Source organism: Myotis myotis, unplaced genomic scaffold (genome assembly GCF_014108235.1).
Source record: "Myotis myotis isolate mMyoMyo1 unplaced genomic scaffold, mMyoMyo1.p scaffold_m19_p_16, whole genome shotgun sequence".
NCBI lineage: Eukaryota > Metazoa > Chordata > Mammalia > Chiroptera > Vespertilionidae > Myotis > Myotis myotis.
This window is the reverse complement of record NW_023416320.1, coordinates 5,521,373-5,538,818: the sequence shown is the minus strand read 5'-3', so window position 1 is coordinate 5,538,818 and position 17,446 is coordinate 5,521,373. Positions and strand designations below refer to the sequence as shown.

Sequence of the window (17,446 nt, the reverse complement as noted above, 5' to 3'; positions counted from 1 at the left end):
CAGTCGACTCTGAGTGAAGCAGGTGACCCTCCGTCATGTGGGTGGGCCTCGTCCAATCAGTTGATGGCCTCAAGAGAAAAAGATGGAGGTCCCCTGAGGGAGTGGGGAGTGTGCCAGCAGGCTGCCTTCAGACACGAGCTGCAACATCCACTCTTTCCTGGGTCTCCAGCCTGCAGATGAGCCTGTTTCTCCTTGGCGAGTTTAGAACGACATAATTATTTATATGTAATTCTAGCCTGCAGATTTTGAGTTAACAGATAAACATTTGGGTATGTGTTTGCAAGTCACACTATTTAAGCCTTGAGACTGGGTGTGATCACCACAAGGGCAAGTGTGGGCAGAGCGGAGCAGTCCATTGGGCTCCTCAACACAAGCCCAGATTCTGTGTGTCACTATTTACTGAGCACTAGCTCTGTGCCAGGCATTCCTTTTACCGGATGCTGCCTCTCTTTAAAACCAGAGCCATCCGTCTCCTCTTTCTTCTGGAAGTTTGGGAAATGATCCCAATGGAGCCACCTGTTTGACTGATGCTTTGCAATTCCTGTGTCTGAGTGCCTCCAGGGTTCTGGGCAGCAGGATGGCATCCAACCCCTCCATCTCCTGTGTCAGAAATTGGTACTGGGACTGGGTTGTCCCAGTACCTTCCATTCAGGCCATTTTCAGTTCCTCTATCTCCAGCCCCTTGAAGCCATTTAGTGTCTCTTGATACTGAGTCATCCTATTTATTTTTTTAAAGTTTTAATTGTTTTAAAATCTTCTAATTGATTTCAGCGAGGAAAGGAGAGGGAGATAGAGACATCAATGATGAGAGAGAATCATTATCAGCTGCCTCCTGCATACCGCACACTGGGGATCGAGCCTGCAACCTGGGCATGTGCCCTGACCTCCTGGATCATAGGTTGACCCTCAACCACTGAGCCATGCTAGCTGGGCTTAATTTTAAAAAAAAATTATTAATTAAATTGATTGGGGTGACATTGGTCAATATGAACATATAGGTTTCAGGTGTGAGTTTCTATGTTAGAAGATCTGTATATTGCACCATGTGCCCACCACCCAAAGTCAAATCTTTCCTGTCCCCTTATATGAGGACCCTTCAGTCCGCAGACCGATGCTCTTTCCACTGAGCCAAACTGGGCAGGGCTCTATTTATTAGAACAGGTAGATTTTCCATGCTGGCCAGTGTTGGTAGAAATAGCTCTGCAGCCCCAGGGGACAGAGTCGCTGAACTTAGTGACTTGCATGCATGTTTGGTGTGAATAATGAAAAGTGCAGGATCACAGTGATGAATCTCCCTCACCCTCTGTTCCTTGTTTTTCTTTGTGAGGCAGAATGTTGAACCCATATTTTCCAAGAACTATGTAGGTGGGCTGCTAGGGACAATTGATTTTTAGGGAAGTATTGTTTCTCTGGATGTGGAAATCATGAAGCAAAGAATAGCGTTGAGCAAGAGTCGGCCCGGGGACTGGACCTGGGCTCATTGTGGTGTTTGGGCCATGGTGTTGTCTGAGGCGTGACTTCTGCCTGAGATAGAGTTTGCTCTGGACCCAGGGTGATCCTAGGAGCCTTGTTCCAGCCAAATGCCCAACAGATCAGCTAAGGCCATGATTGGTTCTAAGTGAGAAGAGGTGGAGCCAGGCTGGTAGAAGGGACGCAGGTCTGTGTGTGAGGAGTACTGAGCTCTGGTTCCCACCCTGCCTCTCTGTGCCTGGGGTCAGGAGGCCTCTGAGGGGTCAGACCCTGGTCCGGGGGGAGTGGCTGCCCTGAACGAAGGGCCAGCCCTCCCTCAGCCTCCAGCCGGCAGTTGTGTTATGTGGGACCAGTGCCGCCCAATTCATTGTTGGATTTTGGGATGTTATGAAATTTCCTGAATTTTTAGGTGGGCAACGAATTCAGAAATGTTTACCACATCCCGTGGGTGACACCTGTCACCAGATAGAGCCCATAGAATGGCGCCTGGCACATAGTAAGTGGGATGCGTTGTCTTTCATGGGGTATCCCAGGCTGGGCGCCAGGATGGGAGGGAAGCGCATCTGTTTTATTTTGTCTGGAAATCAGTACAAATGTTTTCTTTTGAAAATTAATCAATTGATTTCTTTTTTAAGTTGTATTGAATTGATTGGGGTGACACTGGTTAATAAAATTATATAGGTTTCCGGTGAACCATTCTATCATACATCATCTGTATATTGTGTGTTCATCACCCCCTGCCCAGTCTCCTTCCATCACCTTTACCCTTTATATCTTCTCTTCTCCCCACCCCCCTTCCCTTCTGGTAATCACCGTACTGTGGTCTGTGTCTGCGAGTTTTTTCTTTTTTTTTCTTTTTGCTTAATCCCTTCCCCCTTTTCACCCAGCTCCCCAACCTCCCTCCCCTCTGACAGCTGTCAGGCTGTTCTCTGAACCTATGGGTCTGTTTCTACTTTGTTAGTTTGTTTTGTTCACTAGATTTCACATACGAGTGAAATCATGTGGTACTTGTCTTTCTCTGACTGGCTTGTTCCACTTAGCATGATGTTCTCCAGGTCCATCCACGCTGTCACAGAAGATTTCCTTCTCTTTGACGGCCGAGCAGTGTAGATAAAGAAGCGGTGGTACGTTTACAGCACAAGTATCTTCAAGGAGCCGGGGGAGCAAAGCCAAACTGGAAGCCAGGTCACAAGGTGGCTGTGGCCTGGAGACGTAGAGGCGGGACATGGCCTCCCTTTCCTCAGGGTGGAAGTGTCGGCCCGAGGCCCTGGGCTGGGCCAGCTCATCTCCCCCAGATCTGCCCCCAGGCCCAGCCACCGGCCTGGCCACCTGGCTCCCGGAGGGAATCACATATTTCAACACATCCACTTTCCACTCAGCAATATGTCCTGTAGGCCTTCTGTGTGTGTGCACATACATTATTTTTAAACTGCTGTGTAGCACTCCATGTTTTGTTTTGTTTTTAACTACTCCATATTAATGGATATTTTGCTTTTATCCATTTCCCCCTTTTATTTCTGTTTCCCTTGAGGTCATAGAATTTCCTTTTCCATTCATGCTACATGCCACACCCCCTCCTCCTCTCCTTCTCTCCAGGCTTCCTCTCTCCTTCCTTTGCAGCCATCCATCTCTGATCCATTCCTTAAGCATGTTGTACCTATGGGTGCTGGGTGCTGGGTGCTGGTGGATGGGGCAGAATCCCGCGGCCTTGCCTCTCGGAGCCTCAATCCAATGGGAGGCTAGTGAAGAAGCCCATTACGGCGGTTCCTGGATGTGGATTCTACCAGTGGTTTTTTTGTGTTTGTTTTTTTAATACTTACCCAAAGATATGTTTTTATTGACAGAGAGAGAAAGTAAGAGAGAAACATCCATCCAATACGTGCCAAGACACCCACAACCTAGGCATGTGCCCTTACTGGGAATTGAATCTGCCATCTTTTTGGTCCATGGTATGATGCCCCAACTAACTGAGCGAGCTGGGCTGCAACCGTGTTTGTAACGGAGCTCTGTCTGGCCTTACAGCCTCAGTCACCTGAACAAGCCATGGCTTTGTAAAGTGGGGGAGGTATCCTCTCCTCTTTCTAGGGATGTTGGAGTGCGTTACATGAGTGTTCCATGGGAAACACCTAACCTAACTAACCCTAGAATGTGCCTGGCACATGTTAAGTGTTCAGTAAACCTCTCTCTCTCTCTCTCTCTCTCTCACACACACACACACACACACAGACACACACACACACACACGCCCTCCTTATCCCAGAGGCCTTTCCTGGCCCCTCTGTACAAACACTCTCACTCCCATCTCGATCTGCAGCTCTTTCTTTATTGATCTCTGTAGCACTTACCACCATGTGACACTCTCATTTGTTTGTTTGTTGACGATCCGCCCCGTGACCCCTCCTGAGCTCCACAAATGCAGAGAATCCTGCTAATTTTGTTTCATGTTTTATTTCCTAGAACCTGGGTAGGTGCCTAGGAAACATGTGTTGAATGGAGGAGACTCCAGGCCCAGACTCAGGCCCAGACAGGTAGAGAAACTTGCTCAAGGTCACCCAGCTACCGCCAGGCAGTTGGCCAGTCTGGACCCAGAGCCCATTTTCTAATGTAAGCCATGAACACCTCCCTGCTGGCCAAACCAAAAACCAAAGCGACAAAGGGACACTGAGCACAGTGACAGCACACAGGAAGGGCTCCGTCAAGTTACGCGGAAGTAATAGTGATAATAATGCCTTCCGTCTCGGTCCCCTGCCCCGGGCTGCCCTGTTGGGTTGTACCCCCGCGTTTCTGAGCAATAATCCGTGAGTGCTAGTCAAAGGGCAGATGCCATCCTGAGGGGGTTAAGGGGGGGTGGCGCCCAGGCCTGTGGGCCGTGGCCGTGGCTGGATGTCAGTGGGTCATGCCCCTCCCTGCAGGGCTGCCAGGCTGTGAGAGCACAGGGTTCTGTAGAAGGCACCTTGGGTGCCCGTGCCCTGACCTGGGAGCTCCTGGAACACGCCTGTTTCTTTCCTGGGTGTCCTTTCATTGGCTGTTTTTTTTTCCCTCAAGCCCTGGCTGGGGCGATGCAGGGACCGTGAAAGAAGAGGCTGTCTGTTATCTGGGCCCCTCCCAGTTGTCCTGGACACTGTAAGGTGGGTTTTGCTGTTCCCATTTCTCAGATGAGGTGTACGTACTGAGGCTGAACCCAAGCCTGAGAGGACCCCAGTGCCTGCTCTGGAGCTGTATTGGGATTCTAACCCGTCACCGGTTCCTGAGCAGTAACTGCAGGCGAGGTGTCGTGCCTAATTTTGTTTCTCATTTGCTCGTTATGGCTTTTAGACTGTTTTCTCCAGGTGAGGGGACAGTGTGGGTAGGAGTTGCTTGGGGCAGGAGGCTCTGGCTTGTTACCTGTGCTTCTCTGGATCCGTGAGCTGTGGGGAAGGAAGCCACGTGTTGGAGCAGCACTGCTGGGGATTCATATAAAAGCGCGGCCTCTTGTTGCTGTGTGCTCTGTGTCTGGTCATCAGCCTCCTTGGGCCTCGGGTTCCATATCTGTAAAAAGGAGCGTGTTCCCTTACTTGGAGGGGACACTGAGGATTTGAGATGGTAAATATAAAATATGAAGCACGCTGCCTGGTGCACACTTGGCCTTCCATCCACGAGTGTGGCTTTTATTGTTGTTGTTACTGTATTTTAACACACAGCGTTGTACCTCAGTGTTACTTACTCTGTCCGTCCCGAGGGTGCAGACCGAGCCTCATTCATCTCGGCACCGCCACCTTCTAGCCCAGCTCTTGGCAGGTGGTCGAGGGCCGCTCTCCAAGGCCAGGCCACGTGAATGAATGGACACAGGCACAAGCGAATGGGCCACTGGTTTGCCGGGGCCGCTCTGGCCGGTTGTCGAGGGATGTGTCTCCCGGAGACTTATCCCCTGCGGTCAGATTCGGGCCAGGACAAAGCTACGGTTGCTCCATTGTTCCCAGATAACATTTCCTATCTTAACGTCTCCACGGGGCAGCCTGGGCCACACCCGCCCTCCTGTCCTATCACCCACCCCCACTTGGACCTGCCGTGCAGAAAGCTTTCATGCGGCCACCGCTGCTGCTGGTCTCCTCCCTGCCTTCAGTCACAGCCCTTGTTAACGGGGGCATTTCTGTCCGGAAGTTCCCATGTTCCCGTGAGGGCCTAGAAAATGTTAAATAAAAATGCTCTACTTGAGCCTGACTCTTCATTGTGTGACCTACGTCAGCCTCTGAGTCACCTTGTCTGATGGATAGGTCAGTCCTGCCCCTTGTCTACCCTGGAAGACACTGAGGTCCTGAAAGGATGGGACTCCTAGTGACAGAGCTGGTTGGTGAGAGAGCCTAGGACCGCCACCAGCTGTGCACCTAAGCCAGCGGTTCTCAACCTGTGGGTCGCGACCCCTTTGGCGGTCAAACGACCCTTTCACAGGGGTCGCCTAAGACCATCCTGCATATCAGATATTTACATTACGATTCATCACAGTAACAACATTACAGTTATGGAGTGCAACGAAAATTTATGGCCCTGATCAGTTTGGCTCAGTGGATAGAGCGTTGGCCTGGGGACTGAAGGGTCCCGGGTTCGATTCTGGTCGGGGGCATGTACCTTGGTTGCGGGCACATCCCCTTGTGCAGGAGGCAGCTAATCGATGTTTCTCTCTCATCGATGTTTCTAGCTCTCTGTCCCTCTCCCTTCCTCTCTGTAAAAAATCAATAAAATATATTTAAAAAAAATAATTTTATGGTTGGGTCACAACATGAGGAACTGTGTTTAAAGGGCCAGAAGGTTGAGAACCACTGACCTAAGTAATGCCTTTCCCCACCCTTCCCTATTTCTGGAAGAGGTTGGAGCAGGTTGTCACAAATTTGATGACCCAGGGCACTTTCAAGTCTGCCAGCCCTGGATGCTGTAAGATGCCTAGACATGGCCATGCCTGCCCTGACGGTGACAAGTGGTGGCCTGGAGAGCCCAGGTGGCCTCTGGAGATGACACAACTCAGGGTGCTGACACTTTCCCTTCTGCCATGTTTCCCTTTCCTCTTGAACTTGACCTTTGGACCAGTTGTTCTCAAACCGGGTCTCACATTGAAATCACCAGAGGAGTTTAAAAGTCTTGCTACTGGGACCGGCCCCCCAACGATTCTGACTTAAGTAGTCAGCAGTGGGGCCTGGGCTTTGGGGTTGTAACATCTTCCCGGGTGATTCTATAGCAGCGTCGAGAACCACTGGCTTCCGTCCCCCCGTCGCAGGGATGTTGGGAAGCTAACATGAAGCTAGCAATTCCAACTTCTCTTTAGACATAGTTCCCGCCTTCCTAAAGCCGACGTCCACTTGACCTTGCTCACCCTTGCTTAGATTCTTGGCAGCTCACATTTCCAAAGAATTGACAGTGCTGAATGGGGAAGTGGGGGAGCAAGGGAGCTGTCCCAGAAGCTGTCACGTGTGTGCCCCTGCTGTGTGCCAGGCACTGTTCCAAGCACCTTCCATATTGTATGAACTCATCTAATACGCAATCCACACAGTAGCGCTCAGAAGCTCTGCTGATATTATGCCCATTTCACAGATGAGAAGGTTGGGCATGGAGTCGATAAGTAACTTGCTCAAGCTGGTAGGGGCAGAGCTGGGATCTGGAGACACAGAGCTGGCTTCGGAGGCACCGTCATCACCACGGTGTCTGTGGCTTTGTAGGAGGGTGTGGGGCTGTGGTAGACAGGTACCCATAGGGTTGGGGATTCGCTTTCCCCAGTTGGTCCTTCAAGCTGAGGCAGAGCCATAGATCTGATCTGTCACTGTGCTACTCCGGAGCCTGGGACCCCCATGGCATCCGTAAGCAACAGGCAAACTCCATGAGGGACACCCTTTCCAGGCGGGTTGTTCCTTCACACTCCCTGTTACACATGCTGTTACTACTCCCTGGAGTTCCTCCCTCCCCCTTTCTCTGCCTGGTGAACTCCTGCTCTTGGATACCTAGCTCAAATATCCTCACCTCTCACTCATGCAGGAAGGGTCAGTGATGCCTTCCTCGGTGTTCCCAAGGCTCTCGGTCTCTCCACCCGTGGTCACATGGATCACAGCCTTTTTCTCACGAGTCCCTCTAGGAGGGGGCTCTGCCTTGCTCATGTTTGTTCTTGCCCCAGCATCCATCCTGTTGTCTCCAGCGGATGGCCGGCCTCTCACCCAGAGCCTGACCTCCTTTATCTTAGGTTTCACTTCGTTCCAGCCATGGAGACACTATCTCCTTATCTCCTGACAATCGGAGGGTTTTCTGTACGTAATGAATGCTTTCCTTCAAGGTACCTCGGGCGGCAAATTGCATAATTGGTATTTATTGTGTTTTCCTAGATGCTAGATTTCCTAAAATTCCAGGCTGTGATTTTAGAAGAATTTCTGAGCTCCCTGGAAATTTGCCCATTTTCAGCCCTGGGCTCTCTGCATTCCTGAACTTCTCAGGGCCCAGAAGAAAAAAGGGGAAAGCTGATCAGTTCTGGGAATGGCTCTGGGTGAAGAGAGGTTGGTGTCTTGTGTAGTGCTTGGCTTGATCCCTAAACTGAGCCATTTGGGCAAGAGGAGGCAGGGGCGGCAGTAATGGTTTCTTAAGGCCAGGAGTGAACTATGTGCTTTGGTGGAAATGCCAGCAGTTGCTCAGCAAGGAGTGGTAAGACCCCACTGGGCTCTGATGAGAGTGGGTGCACGGGAGTCCCTAATCAGTTGAGATGCATTGTTGAGACATCACTGTTGCTACAGTGAGGAGGACAGAACAGTCAACTTTATCAGACGCTGGTGAATTCTTAGAATTTATTCCACAGAAAGGCATGCACAGGGTCAGATGATCCTCAGCGTTGTTTGAAATAGCAAATGAGATTATCTGCCTATGACACAAAATGCCTCGTTTCTAATCAGGTCACTGGCTACATAAAAATCAAGCCAACAGGAAAGTGTGACCCAAACTCCGAGGAGAATATAGTCAACAGAAAACAAAGTAGGACTGAGATTCCAGAGCTAAACCCACATGTGTGTGATCAATTGATGTTTTAAATCCTATCGTATTTTCTAGAGTGGTTGACGTTAATAGAAAAAGTGAGTGGAAAGCACACAGTTCCCACATATCCCTGTTCCTACATATGCACAACCTTCCTCACTCCCAGAATCCCCCAAACATATCTGTCTGTCTCAACTGACCCACCTACCTTGACCCATCATACTCACCCCGAGTCCATACTTCACGTGAGAGTTCACTCTCGGTGTTATTACATTCAATGGCACATGTATGATGACATGCTCCCACCACTGTAGTCTCCCGTGGAATAGATTCACTGCACTAACAACCCCCCTGTGCTCCCCTATTCACTCCTTCTGACGAGACACCATTTGAATGCTGCTCAGTTGGGGATCGTTGGATTAAATTGTATTGCATCCAGAAAATGGAATACGGGAGTAGTGGCGTTATGAAGTGATTTGAAGCATCCTTGCAGCTCTGTTAACTATCAGAAAGCAATGCCAACCTTCACAATGTTGATTTACAAGAAGGAGAGCACGCAGCTGTGTGGGGAGGGTGCCGGCAATGACACCGACACAGCCGCCAATCCCAAACCCGCCGCCTGCGCGCCTGCATCTATGCTGAACACATCCTGCTGTGCCTGCGTCTTTGCTGACTTGGAAGTCCAGGAGACAGATCGCTCCTTGAGGGCAGGGCCTGGTGTGTCCATTTGCCGGGAGACCGCCAAGCCGAGGCTAAGCCCTGAGCCAGGCACCTCAGTGTCTGAGAATGCACAGATCAGTAAACAGACCGGGGGATTTTCTTTCCATAAATTCCTTCTATCTGCTCCTCCACAAACACATGGGGCTAGCGTGGGAGCCCCGGAAGTCCCCTCTCCTGGGCACGGTCTCTGGCCTCCCCCCCACTGACCTCTCCTCTGCAGCCTGGGGAGGCTAGGCCCTTCAAGCCTCCTCATCATCCCCCAGGGAACAGACACAAGTCAATTCGATGGGGGCCATGGCTTGAAAGGGACCTTTGAGGTGATAGTATGGCGCTGACATTGTCAGTCAGACCAAGCAGACCTGACTTAATTGATTCATTTCGTTGTGGGAACCAAGAGATCCTGCAGCTGGTATGGGACTTGGACAGGACAGCGCACTGGGGGGTCAGACCTGCTGGGGTTTGAGTCCACACTGTGGTGTGGCTGCCCTGTGGCCTTGGCCATGCTCCTTAACCCTGCTGAGTCTCAATTTCCTGATGTGTGAAAGGAGGCCAGACGTGCTTCTCTGAGGTTGGCGTGAGGATTGAATGTGACCGCAGAAGCGAAAGTGCCCTTTGAGGATGGGGACAGTGCAAGTGCTTCCTGTGTAGGGAGACAGGGAGGAGGGCCTCCGGTTGCTCTCAGGTGCCTGGTCCTTCCCAGGGAAAAGCCAAGCTCCAGGCCAGAGACCTGGCAAGTTGGCTCTCACTCTCATTCAGTGCGCTTCTCTCGGCCGCCCCGGGCGCTCAGCTTAAGCACATAAATTAGCCTGCTCCGCCCAGCTCTGTTCTGCAGCCAGCCATATGTTTGCTCTTGATAGAGATTCTTATCTGCCGGGTAATATTACCCAGCGAGGGATGACATTTCTTATCAGAGGAGATAGCAGCCCTTTCTTTTAGCCGCAGCCAGGCCTCCGTGTGCTGGGCTGGCAGGGAGGGCCAGGAGGTGGCCGGGACCCAGGAGGGGGCAGCCTGGGCTGCCGTGGGCATCAGCTGGCCCTCATCTCTGCAGACAACCATTCCCAGTGGCCTGCCTCATGGGAAGTGGGCCATTCTGAGATGTTTGCGTAAGGTGGAGGGCCCCGGCCTGTGAGTGAGGAAGGAAGGCAGCGGCATGATGAGGCTGGACCAGCTGGGGGTGAAGGCAGAGCTTGCACGGGTGGGGCCTTGCGCTTGTACAGAGAGCCAGGGGCTTCTCTGCTACAGAGCCAAGTCCTGGGGCATCTGCAGGGCGAAGACAGCGGAGGCCAGGCACCCTCCGGCCTGGTTGTGGGAATGGTGAGGTGTCGGGTGCCCTGTGTGCCCTGTCCAGATCCCCCCTGACCTTTTCTGCCCTGCTGTGCGCACAGGAGGCCAACTTGTGTAGATGCAACAGGATGGATGCCGCCCTGAGCCCCTGTGCCCCTGGCTTCTGTGTGGGAGGCGCTGGCAGGATGGGAGTAAGGTCAAGGGTGTCACTCTTCTGTTTCCTCCCTGCTGGGTCTCTGATGGATACAGGCAAGGTCTGCACAGAGGGCCCCGTGTTTGGGTCCCAGTTCTGGCACGCCCTCGCTGTGTGATATTAGGCAGGTTGTTTAACCTCTCTGCACCCCCGATAAGGTACAGGGATGATGCCACTTTTTTGCCATCTCTCACCACGGCCTGTGGGTCTCACTGATCTCTGTGCCTCTCTTGCTGTAAGACACTGGAGGAAGGGGCACTGCTGGGTCCACGGGGCTGCTGGGTCCACGGGGCCTGTGGCAACCACAGCTCCCTGCAATGAGGCTCCAGTGCCGGTGCAGGAGGCTGGAGTGACCGCCTGATTTTGGTTCTGCAGCTTCTGTTGGGGACATATGCTCAGGTCTGTTCCCTTCTGAATTTGGGGAAGTCCCGCCCTGCCCAGCCCTGCTCTCAAGGAATAACCTTGCTATCATCAGAAAGGCAATGAGAAGTGCTTTTCCCTCTCCCTGTACTCCTTCCAGCCAGGGGTCCTGCTTCTGTTTCTTTCCCGTTGACCCCACTTGCTGTTCCCTTCATCTCCCCTCCTCCTAAGTCCTGAGCCTCATGCGGGTGTGCTGAGTTTTCCTATCCCTCCTCCCTCCTCCTGATGGTCAAGTCCAAATGCTGAAAGCACAGCTTGGACCATGTCCCTCTCTACTCAATAGTCTGACATGTAAGGCCCACCCCAGTGTCACCCCCCCACCCCGTGGATTCCATCCTGGTGGCCTGAACTTCTCGTGGGGGGGAGGGGGGGCGGGGCGTCGGTCCTGGAGAGCATGCCTCGCCCCTGTCTTTTGAACCTACACTGTCTTCTTTCTTTGACTTTTGATCTCGTCTTTTCTCCTTCGGATGCTGACAGGAGCTGGTAGCTTGGCTCTATTGTGTTTCACAGGTGTTGCACTATTTACAGATCGAAGGCAAGGTCCTCTACCAGCGAAAAGACTGCGGCTCACTTTGTTGCGGTTCTTGCTCTGTTGCAGTCTTGACGGGAACCGTGGTGTCTTGGAGGCAGGCCTGTCTTCTGCAGCCTTAGCCTTCTCACCTGAGAGACGGTGAGAGGCCATCCCATCTGACATCCCCGCGGGCTCCCCAGATGGGCTTTGTTTTCTTGGCTGCATTTTAGCCCCTGGTCCTTCTGGCCCTTTAAATACAGTTCCTCATGTTGTGACCCAACCATAAAATTATTTTCGTTGCTACTTCATCAGTGTAATGTTGCTACTGTGATGAATCGTCATGTAAACATCTGATATGCAGGATGGTCTTAGGCGACCCCTGTGAAAGGGTTGTTCGACCGCCAAAGGGGTCGCGACCCACAGGTTGAGAACCGCTGTCCTAGATGGACAAGAGGCAGTGGTTACAAGACAGGAAGAGGGGGAAGCTCACTTTCCTAGCGGGCTGTGGAGCAGGCCAGGGGCTCTTTAGGATGGTGATAATGCTCCCGATTAATTATCAGGACGAGTCTCCTGTTGTCCTCCCTGTCTGGCGGTATAACTGTCCTGCCGTGTGGGCACAGACTGGAGGGCTGGGGCCAGGCGGGCCGGCGGCCGGCCCCTATCTGCAAATGCCCTGCTGGTTCCGTCCTTGCCTCGACAGGCCCCTCTGATCTCCCCGCGCACAATGGGTGGCAGGGAAAGAGAAACTTCCTGGCCTGGGTGATACCACTGGAAGGAAGCAGCTGGCTTTGATGGGCCAAGGAAACAAAACCCGGGAGAGTGATAGCTCCTGGCCAGTCTGAGTCCCGCGTGAACTGGGGGCTGTGGGGGCTGCAGATCACTTTCGGGGGTGGTGGGAGTGTGTGACTTCCTACAAAGGTGATCTAGAATCCAGTGTGGGAACAGGGTGGCATTGACCAGCAGGCGGGGAAGAGCCCAAGTTTGGGGGTCCCTAGGTTTGGAGTTTCCATCAGCGCCTTACCAGGAGTGATGTACTCTGTCTGCTGGTTTCTTTATGGTGGCAAAGTGGAGTTTGCTGGACTTTGCCCCCAACCCACAGTAGATGCTATGGCCACGACCTGTGCTGAAGGTGAGGCTAACAAGCATCAGAGGAAGAACTTGACAGTTGTTTGGAGATCACCAAGCTTACATGGGGACTGGGGCCCAGTTCAAGGTCACACAGCCGGTTGCACCATAAACCACCTCACCACTTAGTGGCTTCACACAAGAGCTGTTTATTTTCTCATAATCGTGGAGGGCGGCTGAGTCCTGCCGGGCGGTTCTTCTGCTCCTCTTGGACTCACCTGGAGGCCGTGGTGACCCTGTTCATGGGCAGCTCTCCATGGGGTGACCGCGGTGGCCGGGGCCTCTCTTTCCTCAGTGGGTCTAGAGCCCAACCTGCTTTCCAGGATGGCGGCCGCACCTTAAGCGGGTACCGTGAAAGCAACCTGCCCTCACGTTCTAATGGTCGGGCAGCCACAGGCCAGCCCCAACTCAGTGGCAGGAGAAATCAACCCCACTTTCAGCGGGAGAAACCGCATGCATGTTCAGAGGTGGGAGGAATGCTTGGCAGACATCACTGACTCAGTGCCCCCAGGGCGCAAGGCACTTTCTGTGGTGATGACTCCCAGTCTCTACTCAGTCTCTACTCACTGTAACCTCTCGGGCTCTCTGTGATAATGTGTGGTGAGCACAGCGAGGAATTCTGGAGCCAGCCTGTCTGGTCTCCAGTCCTGCCGCCGCCACCAGCAAGCTGTGTGACCGAAGCAAGCTGCTTACTCTCTGCATGCCCGAGGTTCTTCCAGGAAAATGGGGATAACATTAGCATTAGGGTAGAGCGTGCGTGAAGATGAACTCTAATGTGTGTGTGTGTGTGTGTGTGTGTGTGTGCATATGCCTGCATGTATGTGTACACATGCACATGTGCACATATGTATATGTGAATATATCGGGTATCCCAAAAACTGTCTACACACAATATCTGTAGATTCTATTACATTTTGACAATGAAATGTATTTTAGTAAACACTGCCTTTATAATTATTCCAAGTGTGTGTACATATTTTGCAGATATCCTGTAGGCATATTCATATACACAAGTGTATCTGTATTTATGTGTACACATGTATGTTTATATACACACACGTGTTTGTGTATATATATACACACACAATATAGATATATAAATGTAGTGCATAGCTCTTAAAGATATGTCCCTTTTTATACATCGGTTTGCAGCCTGCAGGGAAGTCCCAACTTGCCTTGCCCTGGGCCTGGTCCCATTGTTTTCCAGAGAGTTTTTAAGTCGGACCTGAGAGCTGGTGCCCAGGGCTCCCATAGCCCACGCCTGGTGCCTCTCCATCCCGGGAGGGTTCCCACACCTGCCCTTGGAAAGTAGCAAAAGCACCGGTGGGCCCTGGTGAAAGCGATTCTCCGGGCCCCGCCCCTGGCCAGCTGACACTGAGGGTCTGAACCTTTGGCCAGTTGCTCTGGGTTCTTTTGATGGAAAGCCCCACCGCCCACACGGTTTCTGCTCCTGGCCTGTGGCCAGGCTGCCCGGCGCGGCCTCCAGGGCTACCACCTTCACTGATGAAGATGTTCTCCTCCCCCTCCTGGAGACACCTAACGCATCGGACTCACGCACAGCCGGGATCTCAGAGGGGCGCGGAGCACGGGCCGGTTTCATGCTCGGTTTTCTGGCTCACTGAGCTTGCCCACATCACTGAGGACCACACGGCGTCCTTGCCTCACCTCTTCCAGGCCGAGCTGAGGTCAGGGGCGGCTCTGGGTGGCCAGACGCCCTGGGCCTCCCTCTCTTTCATCATGAGCTGATTTCCCCCCAAGAAGCAGTGTCTGAGCAATGTGACCCCCATTGCTTCATTAGTTCCCTGAGTCGTCCCACTAAGAGAAAGCAATTGACATTTATTTATTATTATTTTTTAAAAAAAATATATTTTTATTGATTTCAGAGAGGAAGGGAGAGAGGGAGAGAGAGAGAGAGACATCAGAGATGAAAGAGAATCATTGATCAGCTGCCTCCACTGGGGAACGAGCCTGCAACCGGGCATGTGCCCTGACCGGGAATTGAACCCGTGACCTCCTGGTTCATAGGTCGACACTCAACCATTGCACCACATCGTTCGGGTGCAACTGCCAATTTATTGAGCATCTGTGCTGTCTACATATTTTGCTCTAATTATTACCTGCATGCAAGATGTTATTGTCCCGAAACTAGGAGATAAGAATTTACCAAAAGGCACAGAGCCCGCATTCCAACCCTGGCCCCCCTCACTGGAATGCCGGTCTCTTTCTGATATATCAGAGGTGAGATGCATACGATTTCTCTTCAAGGTGGTAGGACCTAACCACTCGCCTCTCATGGAGGTGAACAAATCTTGCAGAGAAAACGAGTTTCCCCCTTAGAACGTACAGACTGTCCTTGGGGTTGTCAACACATTCCAGAAAGCCAGGAGCTGCCCTGTGCCGGCCGAGTTGAAAGGCACCGAAGGCCTGAGTCGGGCCAGGGACCATGCTGCTCACTGCCTTTCTCTGTCCAGTCCGTCAGCTGTAAACATGTTTTCCTCCCCACACTTTGGCATCCGTCATGATTCAAAATTCCAGGCAGTCAACCCTTGTAGAAAGGGGTTGGATCTGGGCACTAAATCACCCCAGTTGTGTGTGCAGGGCTGTGCCAGAGCAGAGCACTTTCCAAATTTTAGCTGACCCTCCCAGCTCCCTGGAGAGGGTACCCACTTTGCAGATGAGGAAAACAAAGGTTTTCTGTGGAGTTATCAGCGTAGCTTTTAAGCCCAACCACCACTCTCTCTCATCACGGCTACCAGGAGTCCTGTTTAAGAGACTGTTAGCTGAGTGTGTGAGAAGTGTAATGGAGACTGCATTCAAATAAGGGACTATGACTCCTTTTTTTTTAAAAAAAAGTATTTGTATTGATAAGGGAGAGAGAGATAGAAACATCAGTGATGAGAGAGAATCACCCATCAGCTGCCTCCTGCACACCCCACACTGGGGATGGAGACCACAATCTGGGCACGTACCCTGACTGGGAATCAAATCATGACCTCCTGGTTCACCAGTCAACACTCAACCACTGAACTACACTGGCTGGGGGATGAGTCTTTTCTTAATGAGCTGATGGTCCCCTATGCCAGTATTTTAAAGGAGCTGACCACTGAGTACACTGGTGTGGGCACCTGACCGCTTCCCCACAGAGCACGTGGGAGCTCCCTCTGCCTCACCGCCCTCCGCTGTCTGGTACATCACCCAGTGCCTGGCTTGTGATGGACTCTTCCTGAGAATGGACTGGCTAAATGAATGAACAGCGATTCCACGCTACCAGTCAGGCCACATGGGAGTATGGAACTCCCATCTGGGCACATTTGTACTTCATTTCTTATTACAAAGCAACAGCTCTCTCCTCCAGAAAAATTCCCAATTCCAGACAAACAAAAGGAAGAAGCAAAAAAACCCCCTCCCTGATCACTCAGAGATGACCGATTAAATGAAAGGATGCATATACAGGGTATCCCCTCCCCCCGCAAATCTATACACACTTTAACAGCTGATAGCTCAATTTGGAAAGTGGAATATATTTCAACAAACACTGTTTTCATAGTGATTCAAACTGTGTGTATGCTTTTGGGGGGGACACCTTACATATACACTCGTTATTGTTTGGTTGCATGCACATTAGCTTGTAAATGGTGATAACCATCTTCCCATGTCCCCGTCTGCTCCACCCCTGGTGGGTGGCTCAGACACCGAGCTTCGCCACTGCTCAGTCATATGTGACAGAGTTCCTCCCGTTTTTCTTAAGCCTGAATTCAACTGTTCCTATTATAATCAGCACCTCAGTGAATATTCTCATCGTTAAATCTTTGTGACTCATAGTTTCCTATTTATTAGGATACTAGAGGCCCAGTGCACGAAATTTGTGAAGGGGGGGGGGTGTCCCTCAGCCTGGCCTGTACCCTCTCCAATCCGGGATTCCTCTCACAATCCAGGACTGCTGGCTCCTAACTGCTCACCTGCCTGATTGCCCCTAACCATTCTGCCTGCCTGCCTGATCAACCCTAATTGCTCCCCTGCCAGCCTGATTGCCCCTAACTGCTCCCCTGTCAGCCTGATCGCCCTTAACCGCCTCTGCCTCAGGCCCTGCCACCATGACTTTGTCCCGAAGGAGGACTAGACCACCAGAAGATGTCTGGTCCACCCAGGCTAATTAACATATTACCCTTTTATTAGTATAGATACTTCCATAACATAGAATGGCTGAAGCAAGGACCACTTAGGCTATGTTGTTCGCCACAGTGCCCTTCAGGAAGTCTGGACCTTCCACCACCATCTCCTGAGCCCTATGCCGCCCGGACACCTGATGAATGTGCCCTTTCCAGCCTCTATTCTTTGGCACATGTCACAGCACCAGACACCTGCTGTTCTCAGCCCACTTGTTCCTTCTTCAGAGGATCCCCTCCCCGTGGACTGTGGGGTGCCCCACTGTTCCCCTTACAGCCCTTGGTTTCTGTAACGCATGTCTCCATGGAATGAAATCATGATTTGTAGTGTTTGGCGCTGAGCCCAAGTGGGTCTGGTTCGCTGTTACGTCCTGGCGGCCAGCACGGCACGTTACAATGGTCAGAGGTAAGGGCTCCTAAAGGACCCAGATCTGCCATGGCTCAGCCGCTTTGTTCACGAGTCTTCACGTACTCACCTGAGCGGGCATGCTACCCCCCTGGCACTGTGATGGTGGCGTTTAAATGAGATACGGCGCGAGGAGGGCGCGGCACGCAGTTTCACACACGGCGTTTTTGCCT

The 17,446-nt window shown here is 51.9% G+C and overlaps 1 long non-coding RNA gene and 1 pseudogene across 1 annotated transcript; both read left to right on the top strand.

Moving 5' to 3' along the window:
* The window catches only part of LOC118670595, a 318,393-nt pseudogene that overhangs the window by 153,785 nt on the left and 147,162 nt on the right, over positions 1 to 17,446 (top strand).
* Positions 2,528 to 4,672, top strand: LOC118670598. Its single transcript, XR_004972401.1, has 3 exons — positions 2,528 to 2,594; positions 3,928 to 4,074; positions 4,516 to 4,672. It is a non-coding gene; the product is annotated as an uncharacterized LOC118670598 (long non-coding RNA).